The sequence below is a fragment of the Equus quagga genome, chromosome 7 (assembly GCF_021613505.1).
Source record: "Equus quagga isolate Etosha38 chromosome 7, UCLA_HA_Equagga_1.0, whole genome shotgun sequence".
In the NCBI taxonomy this organism is placed as follows: domain Eukaryota; kingdom Metazoa; phylum Chordata; class Mammalia; order Perissodactyla; family Equidae; genus Equus; species Equus quagga.
Window position 1 is genome coordinate 39,002,208 of NC_060273.1, and position 9,537 is coordinate 39,011,744.

The window sequence follows — 9,537 nt, forward strand, 5'->3', positions numbered from 1 at the left end:
TTCTATTTTCTGTGACGTTCTGTTTTCTCTTCCTATTTTGTTATTTGTACACTACATGCACACTTTACCAAATTCGAAAGATAGTGAAAGTTTACAATGCTTTCAATGAAATCCGTCCCTCTGCCCTCCCAGCCACACAAATTCCCTCCCCGCCCGGGCATCCACTATTTCCTGTTTCTTATGCATCCTTCTGGAGACAGTCTCTGCCCACAATGCATCAGCAGACATATATTTTTTTATTCTGTACACAAATAGTAGCTTATTGGTTACGTTTCTAGTTTCACTTCTTTTATTTTGGAGAGCTGTGCATATCCATTCGTAAAAAGCATCCTCATCCTCTTTGCCACATGCCCAGTTTCCATTGGGTGGCTGTACCATCATCCCTGTGATGGGTCCCCTGTTCGTGGATGGGCAGGTTGTTGCCATCATTTGCTTTCAGCAAACAATAGCATGACTCACACATCATTTTGCACGTGAGTGAATGTAGCCAAGGATAGATTCCTAGAAATGGAATCCCTGGCCAGACGACATGTACGTGTGGGACTTCCATAGGATTTGCCAAATTTCCTGCATCTGGTTGTTCCAGTGTACACGGCCACCAACAGCCGAGAGAGTGCTAGCTCTCCCATGTCATGCCCCTTATCACTCTGTGATCTTGTCTAAGTGATCAGTGGGAAAATAATGGTTTCTCAGGGTGCTTAGGGCTGTTTTTCTTAGGTGGTTTATCAGGGCCATTATCAGCCATCCTTGGTTACTGAGATTTGCCCCCTCTGCCTCATCATCTTTCAGGCATGTCCCCCACCCATCTGATACCCCTAGGTTTGGGCCAGGCCACCCAGGAAGTGAGAAAAGCCCTGTTGGCTTCTTGGTCCACTGGGGGCTCACTCCCCCACTGTAGGCTGTTATGGAGGCCTGGGGGTGGGTGGGGGTGAGGGTTGGGCTGGAAGGGCCTCTGCTGGGGCCTGGTGTTGCCAAAGGCCAATCCCTTCCCCTAGCCTGGAGATATACCCCCAAGGCCGAGCCAGGGAAGCCCAGGCTGGGCTTCTTTCTCCACTTCAGGGCCCAGTCCTTACTCACCTCTGGTGCTGGGGAGCTTACCTCCTCCAAAAGTAGTGCTATCTTCAAACTATTCCAGCTGTGAGCAAGGCCTGGACACCCACTCCTCTGGCCCCCTGCAGCTACCATAAACCATGGCTGATCTCCCCGGAGCCTTTAGCCTACTCAGCTCCAAGCCAGGCTCCCTCCCCTGCCATGAGTTCTAGACCCCACACTGACCTGGTCATTGTCCCCTAGAGAGCCTCCACTTTGTCGCAGGCCCTTCTGGAGTGTGGCTTCCAGAGCAGGGCTCGGTCTCCCTCCTGTGCTCTGTGCTGCACACATGAATGGACCAAACCCTCCCTTCTTCTGGTCACTAGACCTTTAATATGCCACTCACAATCCCCTTAGCTTTTTTGGGTCACGCTGCCCTGGTTTCTGCTTCCAAATAACAGAAACCAGTTCTGACTAATTTAAACAGAAAGGGGTTCATTAGAAAGCTATCAAATGTGTTCCAGATTCTCTGGACGGGCCAGAGAACCAGGCCCAAAGGCCACACCCAGCCAGGAACAATGCCCTACATCATGCTCCAGAAGTGGCCTGGTGAAGACGCCCCCGCGGCCGGCCCTGGCCACAGACCCCTCACCTGAGTGCTGCCGCTCCAGCTCCTGCGCTGCTTCCACCCTCTCCTCACCATGAGGCAGGGAAGGCCAGTGACAGCATGGCCAGCGTCTGTGCTGGGCGGCCCACCTCAGAAGGCGGGGTGGGGGAGGGGAAGGAGGGCTCTAGACAGAAGAAGGGGGTTCTGGTGCCGAGCATCCCAAAGAGTGACAATTTCTCCATGTTACACCCCAGGTGACATCCCTTTAGCAGCCCCTAGATGCCACCTGGACTCTGAGCACCCACATAGTTTTCCCATTTGGTTCTCATGACACCCTGTGCTGTCACCCCCTTTGCTGTGAGATTCCCGTGACGTCTCCAGCCTCCTGCAGTGCACTCCTCTTCAGAACAAAGGGACGAGGCTCCGTGGCGGATGCGTGGCGGGTCTCAGGCTGCTGCCCCCCTCACCCCAGGCCCGCTGACACGTGAGGCCCTTCCCTCTGCACTGCCCCATCCCTGGCCCTGAGGCCTTGGAGCACGGAGACTCCTGGGGCAGAACATGGTTGACACGGATGATGCAGCCAGGGAGGCGAGCCAAGCTTCCAGCGCATTCCCAGAAACTAGTCTCTGGGGAGGGGGTGAGTCAGAGGGCGGGGCCCGTAGGGGAGCTCAGCCCCTGCTCCACCATCGGTTCAGACCCTCCGTCTCGGGGGGGCTATGGAGGGGACCTCTTTGCTGAGCAGACCACTGCCCTCATTTGCTACCTCCCTCATTCATTCGATCACTCATTCACTCACTGTCATCTGCTATGTGTTCAGCCTTCATTGTGTACCTGCTCTGTGCCAGGCCCTGTGCTGGGTGCAGGGAGCCAGAGAAAAACCATCCGTGGGGACTCTGCTCTCCAGGGGCTCCCAGTTGAAAGGAAGAGAGGGACTAAGAGAGTGAGTCAGTGCCAGAGCGAAGAAGTGAATGAGGCATAGAGAGAGGGAGGGGGCTGAGGATCTTCCTAGTGAAGTGACATTTGAGCTGGATCTAGAAAGATGTGCAGGTATGCATGACATGGCCAGGTGGGAAGGGAATGCTCCCAGTGGAGGGAGCAGCTTGAGCAAAAGTGTGCAGGCAGGACGAAGGCCGCGGTGTTCTGGAAACATCCAAAGGGGAGTTGTAGGAGGCTTATGGTGTGTGAGACTGAAAAAGCAAAGAATCAGCCAGTGAAAGACCTCGACTGCTGGGGAGGGGTTTGAGCAGAGGAGTGACATGGATGGACTTGGGTGCCGGAAGCACAATGCATTGACATTTTGACGTGTTAGCATATGGGTCTCCTTCCCACGCTGAACTTCCTGCACCCCTCGCCCACATGGGCAGTGGAACAGAGTATCCAGGCCCTTATATTTTAGGGACTCCCCAAAATGGTTTAATTTCTTTTAGAATCAGACAAAAAAAATGAATATAATAATAATGAATATATAACAATGAATCCAGCCTGGATTGTATTCATCTTTATACCAAAGCATGTATAAAAGTCATAGAATAAAAGTTTTAGTATGGTGACCCATGCCGGTCAAAAGGGTCCGGGGCTCGTGGAGGTCGCAGCGCTCCTGGCACAGGACAGGAGGCAGCTCCTGAGTTTCAACACCTGCCGATGAAATTCACGGCTGATCAGTAACGTTGAAAGAAAAAAGTGTTTGAGTTGCAAAGTCTGCGTCTTTGAGCATCAGAGGAGCCTCGGACGGACCAGCTACCCCTCCAGCCTCTGCCAGGGATAGGGAAACAGCCTTAGACAAGGGTGAGCCCCGTGGGTGCTGCCCCACGGAGGGGGCTCACTGCCAGACTAACTGAGATGAGAAAGGAGGGTTCCATCCAGATTACATTGAATGATAGAAGAATAAACTTCTACTTCGGGAACTCCTGAGCTCGTGCACTTCATGCCTTGCCCATCACACAGGGCTATTTTTGGACCTGCATCAGCCAGGGCTCCACTCCACACCCCAATAAACATTTAAAAATGTGCCCAGTGGGGGGCGGGTGAAATGGGTGAAAATGGTCAAAAGTTATAAACTTCCAGACAGAAGATAAATAAGTCCTGGGGGTGTAATGTACAGCATGGCAACTATAGTTAACAATAGTGTATTGTGTATTTGAAAATTGCTGAGAGTAGATTTTAAAAGTTCTCATCGCAAGAAAAAAAATGGTAACTATGTGAGGTGGTGGACGTTAACTAAACTTCTTGTGGTGATCTTTTTGCAATATATACGTATAGCAACTCATCACGTTGCACACCTAAAGCGAATACAATGTTATGTGTTAATTATATCTCAATAAAACTGGAAAAAATTAAATCATTAAAATGCACCCACACCAGGTTCTTCAAAAAATTTACACAGAATTATAATATGACCCAGCAATTGCCCTTCTGGGTGTATAGCCAAAAGAATTGAAAACGGGATCTTGAAGAAGTATTTGTGCCCCCATGTTCATTGCAGCATCATTCACAACAGCCAAGAAGTGGAAGCGACCTAAATGTCCATCGATGGATGAATGAATAAAGATAATGTGGTATAGACATATACAGTGAAATATTACTGAACCTTAAAGAAAAAGGCAATCCTGTCTCATGTTACAACATGAATTAACACGGGGCATTATGCTCAGTGAAATAAGCCGGTCACAGACAAGTGCTTTGTGCTTCCCCGGATCTGTAATGTCCAGAGGAGTCAAATTCTTAGAAATAGAAGGCAGAATGGTGGTGCCGGGGTTCTGGCCGAGAGAGGAAGGATGGGGAGTTGCTGTTCGATGGGTACAGAGTTTCAGTTTCACAAGATGAAAAAGTTCTGGAGATCGGTTGCACAACAATGTACGTATAGCTAAGACTGCTGAGGTGTGCTCTTAGAAATGGTTAAGATGGTAAATTTTATGTTATGCATTTTTTACCACAATAAAAAAAGGCAAATATACCCCAACTTTATATGTATTCTTTTGGCTGAAAAGTATTTGAAAAGAAGAGTTTGATAACTCAGCTTTTGAAGCTAGCTGGGGACCAGGAACTCGTTAGATTTGCTGGTGGCCCTGACCTCTCTCCAGACATCGTGCATTCTTGGGACTGTTGGGGATTCGTCCAAAGTGAGAAAATGTGACCTACAGATTGTTTTCACGCACAGTGACACGTTTTAAAATACTAAATGTAACAATGGATGAAGCTGACATACTGTTAGATTTAGAAGAAATTTGAGTCAACATTTACTATTTTTAAAAAGTTTGCAGTTTTGGGGCTGGCCCCATGGCCGAGTGGTTAAGTTCACATGCTCTGCTGCGGCGGTCCAGGGTTTCGCTGTTTCGGATCCTGGGCGCGGATATGGCACTGCTCATAGGCCATACTGAGGCAGCGTCCCATGTGCCACAGCTAGAAGGACCCATAACTAGAATATACAACTATGTACTGGGGGAATTTGGGGAGAAAAAAAAAAAGCAGAAAAAAAAAAGTTTGCAGTTTTAATATTTTGGAGCCAATGCATTTCCCCCCACCAGACCTCAAGGATTTTCCCGAGCTGGAGGCCCCATGCCCACAGGGCCTCCTGGAGGACTGTCCCTGCCCAGAGGAAAGGCCTTCTCCTGCCCTGCTTCTGTCCTCCCCGCTCAGTCAGTGCCAAGCCTTGGCCCAGGGCCCCAAGAGAGGACTTCTGGGAGGAGACAGGACCCAGGAGGGAAGCCAGAGAGAGGATAAGAGCGGGGTTGGGGGGGGAGGAGGGGGACCTGGGCCGACATGCAGAGGGTGGCGAGGGCAGCCCCCACACAGAGGTCAGAGGGGCCCTGCTATGGACCCCTGAATGCTAGGTACGGGTCTCTGGACTGAACCCAGGGCCACAGGGAGCCCCGACAGGCTCCAGGCCGAGTGACAGCAGTGTGCCAAGAAGTCTGGCCTTGTCAGCTGTGAGAAGCCAGGAAGGGGCAGGCCCAGAGACATTCACAGGCCAGACGGATCTCTGTCCCTAGCTTCCCCCTGCCCCACCAATCTTGACACTCCCCCCACTCCATTTAAACAGACAGCATTAAATACAATTTCAAAACCAAGACCCACAGCGAAGAGTGTGGGCCCTGGAGCCAGACTGCTGAGTGCAAATCCTGGCTCCACTCCTACAAGAGGACCTGCTGTGTGACCGTGGGCAAGTGACTCAGCCTCTCTGGGCCTCATGTGTCTAATCTGTAAAGTGGGGCAATGGTGGCTACACCCCATGGAGTGGCTGTGAATAGAGCATGCTGATGTCACCAGGTCTCAGGAGACACCTTCACGTGCTGAGCACTTTGGGGACACTTTCTCGTTGGTCCTCATGGGAGCCAGGGGCTGGCTCATCACCCCCTTTCTTGGATGCCCTACTCCATGTGGGCCGTGCCTCATCGCCCGGATCCTCAGCACAACTCCGGGACTCGGCACCGGTGTCACATCTGCTTTCTCGGCACAGAGCTGCAGAATCACCTTGACAAAGAGGCCGCTCCCAGCATGGCCCCCACCTCCCTGGGAGGACAGAGAAAAAGACCCCGCTCAGAGAGAAAGACACGCAGAAGCAGGGAGAGAGAGGAAGTCAGAAAGAGGAAATCCAGAGGGGACTGTTCTGGACTCCAGACTGACGCGGGGTGCAGAGGGAAGGGGGATGCGGCTCCCCAATCTCCCCAGGGACCCCTTGTTGGGGGGTGGGGTCGGAACAGGTTGCAGGTCCCCCTGGGCAGCCATGAGGTGACAAAGAGTGGTCTTGGGCAGAAACCAAGGGGGGCAGAAGCGGGCACAGGGCTGGTGACAGGCGTCCCTTGGGGGCCCTGTGGGCGTGGGCATCCCAAGATGGCAGCATGTGGCTTCCAAGAAGGAGCTCTGAGGCCTCCCCAGAGCTGCAGTCCCTTAAGCCCCTCAGCCTCAGTCCCTGTGGGTGAAACTAGTTTCCCACTTCTCAGAGTAGGAAACTGAGGCATGGCAAGGCAGGTGAAGAACCAGGAGTCCTGGGTGTTGAGAGCTGAAGTGTGGGAGTCTCGAGTCTTGGGTCCAGATCTCTGTCATGGCCTCTGGAGCAACCAAATGCCCACCCTTCCCATGGAGGGTGGAGATGTTCCCAGTGGGCTTCCTGGAAGAGGTGGCACCAGGCTGACCTTGAAGGAGTAGAGATAGGGCTAGGAAGTGGGGCAAAGTGGCCGGACACAGCTCTCAGGGCATCCACTGAGCAGAGATGGCCAGGTCTGGGGGAGACAGCGTGACTCTGGGGAGACCCTGGCCTCCAGGCTCATGGCCGGGCCTCTCCTGGCCCCAAGGGGAGAAGGATATTTCTGTGCAAGCCAGAGGACTTGGCACGGGGCCACTGCAGCTGCAGCCGGAACATAAACGTGTCGTGGCTTCAGGCGCCACCGCTCTCCCACTCCAGCTGGGGACAGGACCCTGGCCTGGCTGACAAGAACCAGGAGTCTTGGCGTGAAGGGTGGAGCCTGGCAGGGGGACAGGAGGTGGCGGTGGCTCCTGCTTCGCAGCCTGATGCCTGCTCAGAGAGCTCCTCACTCTGTGCACAGTGCTCCCCTCCACTGCCACCCCCTCCTCCGCTTCCACAGCTCCTGGTGCCCTGTGGGCGCTTGGGACCCCGGCTTCTGGTTGCCCCAGCCCTCAGCTCCCGGGGCCCCTGCCCTAGCCACCCGGAGCAGGGGCCTCTGTCTGTCCACCTCGAAAGCCAGAGTGGCATACAGTGGGTGCTCCCTAGATGCTTGAGGAATAAACATGGTACAACACACAAATCTTAAGTGAACAGCTCACTGTATTTTTACACATGCGTATACATGGGTAGCTATCACCCAGATGAAGATCTAGAACATTTCCAGTCCCCAGGAGGCTTCCTGGCGCCCCAGTCCAGTCACTGCCACACTGAGGGCTAACCTCCGTGCCAACTGTGTCACCGCGGGTTGGTCCCGCTCGCTCTTGCTCTCTACTGAGTGGACTCACACTGTATATGTTCCTCCATTCCTGGCTCCGCTAACCGAGCGTTGACTGGGACAGTCATGCACGTCGTTGGCGTAGCCACAGTCCACCTGTCTTTACTGCTGAAGGGTTCTATGCGGTGTGGCTGGAGCTGCACAGCTTCCCCCTCCTGCACCCGTGGGGCCATCTGTGTTGCGTCCAGCCTGAGGCTGTCACGGATAAGGCTGCTCTGAACTTAAGTTCTTGCATATGTCTCGGGGCAGACATGACTGCTAGTCTCCCTTGGGAGACACCTTTGAGCGGAGGTGCTGGGTCCTAGGGTGGACATAAGAACACCGAACCCCAGACAGGTCAGTTCTGACCCTCCCGTCCTGGGCACTTCACACCTATCCCCGCTGTCTCCCTGACAGGCCTGCGAGGTCTCCTCCGCCTCCCTGCAGCGGCCCAGGAGCGGAAGCTCCGGGTTCTTTAGCCTTTTTTGGCAGAGCAGGGCAGCCCTCCTGACCTCCGTCCGGCCACCCTTGTGGGCCCAGGGCCCCCGTCTCACAGCTGAGGGACCCACTGGCTTGGTCAGCAAGGAAAGAGCCCTTTCCCCTAAGAGGACCCAGAATTTTCTTCCTGCAGGCTGAGAGCTCCTCTCGTGACACTTTGGGACTGCCTACTTGGGGTCTGTCCCTCTGTCCTGGCCACCCTCCCCCCATAGGACAAGGTCAGTGGCCAAGCTGCTCCTACTCGCAGTGCCCAGCATGCAGCCAGGGAGGACACCAGGGGACGCACAGAGAGGTGGGGTGGGGGAGAGCAGCCTGGAGACAAATGTCCCCGCCTTGGGGACTGAGGCTGGAGATGGAGGCTCTTGCTCCAGGCTCTCTGCAGCTTTTAACCTCCCGGGGCCTCAGCACGGGCCTGGCATCCCTCCAGGGTCCAGGTGCGACCCAGAACCTCCTCTTTCCTTCATCCTGGCCAATGGAGCCTTAGACTCAAGGCAGGCGAGTTGGGGACAACTATGGCCGCTGCAGTCACACCTTCCCCGGGCCCTGAGAGCCCACCTCGCAGACCGCCCCGGCTGGAGCAGTTCCCCGGGGGGAAGAGAAGAGGTCTCCTGCCCTGCTCAGGCAGAGAAGGCCTCCATCCAGCGTCTCTGACCTTCTTGGAGACTCCCCGGGGGCCCAGTGGCTGCTCAGAGAGGCCAAGTCGTGGCCCTGAGGCAGCGGGCCTTGAGGCTCTGTGACCAGAGGGGCCGTGGTCCACCCCACCCTTGGCCCTCAGCCCAAACCCAGGTTCCTCTCTTCCCAGAAGTTCATCCCCCTGAATGGAGTTACGTGCCTTGTCTTCATTAACCTCCGGAACCTTCCAGAAAGGAGTGGAAATGCCCTACTTCATTCTCCTGCTGAGGAAGCTGGGGGTGGGAGTCAGGAAGGATGGGGAGCCACCCAGGCTGCCGGCTAGATCACAGGCAGGGGTAGGAGAGCTGGGCACCCCTGCCTCCCCATGCAGAGGCTCCTGGGCCCCCGCCCCTCCAGCCGAGCTCTGAGACCCGTCCCCTGTGTGCCCTGGTGGCGCTTACCTCCATTTCTTCCTCTGTAAAATGAGGGTAATGACGAGATTGCCCCTTGGATTTCGGGGTTCACATCTGTGAATTGTTCAGGCCAGTTCCTGGTGCCCAGGAAGTGCTGTTCAAGGGGCAGCCCTCTTCTGAGTCACCCACCGTACCCGCTGTGTGTGGCATTCGCTGGGTTGGGCTGGACTGACCAGATTGGCTGACAAGGGTGTTCTGGGTCTCCCCGTCTCTGTTTCTGCTGTTCCCCATCTGTCTCTCTCGGTCCCATCTCCCCACCAGGCGTGGATGGAGCCAGCCTGGAGTCCTTGAGATTCAGAGGGGACAAATAATTTGCAGTAGAAGGAGCCACCGGTGGCCACAAGGAGAAGGTGACATCCGAGCTGGGCTTGAAGGACCAGGA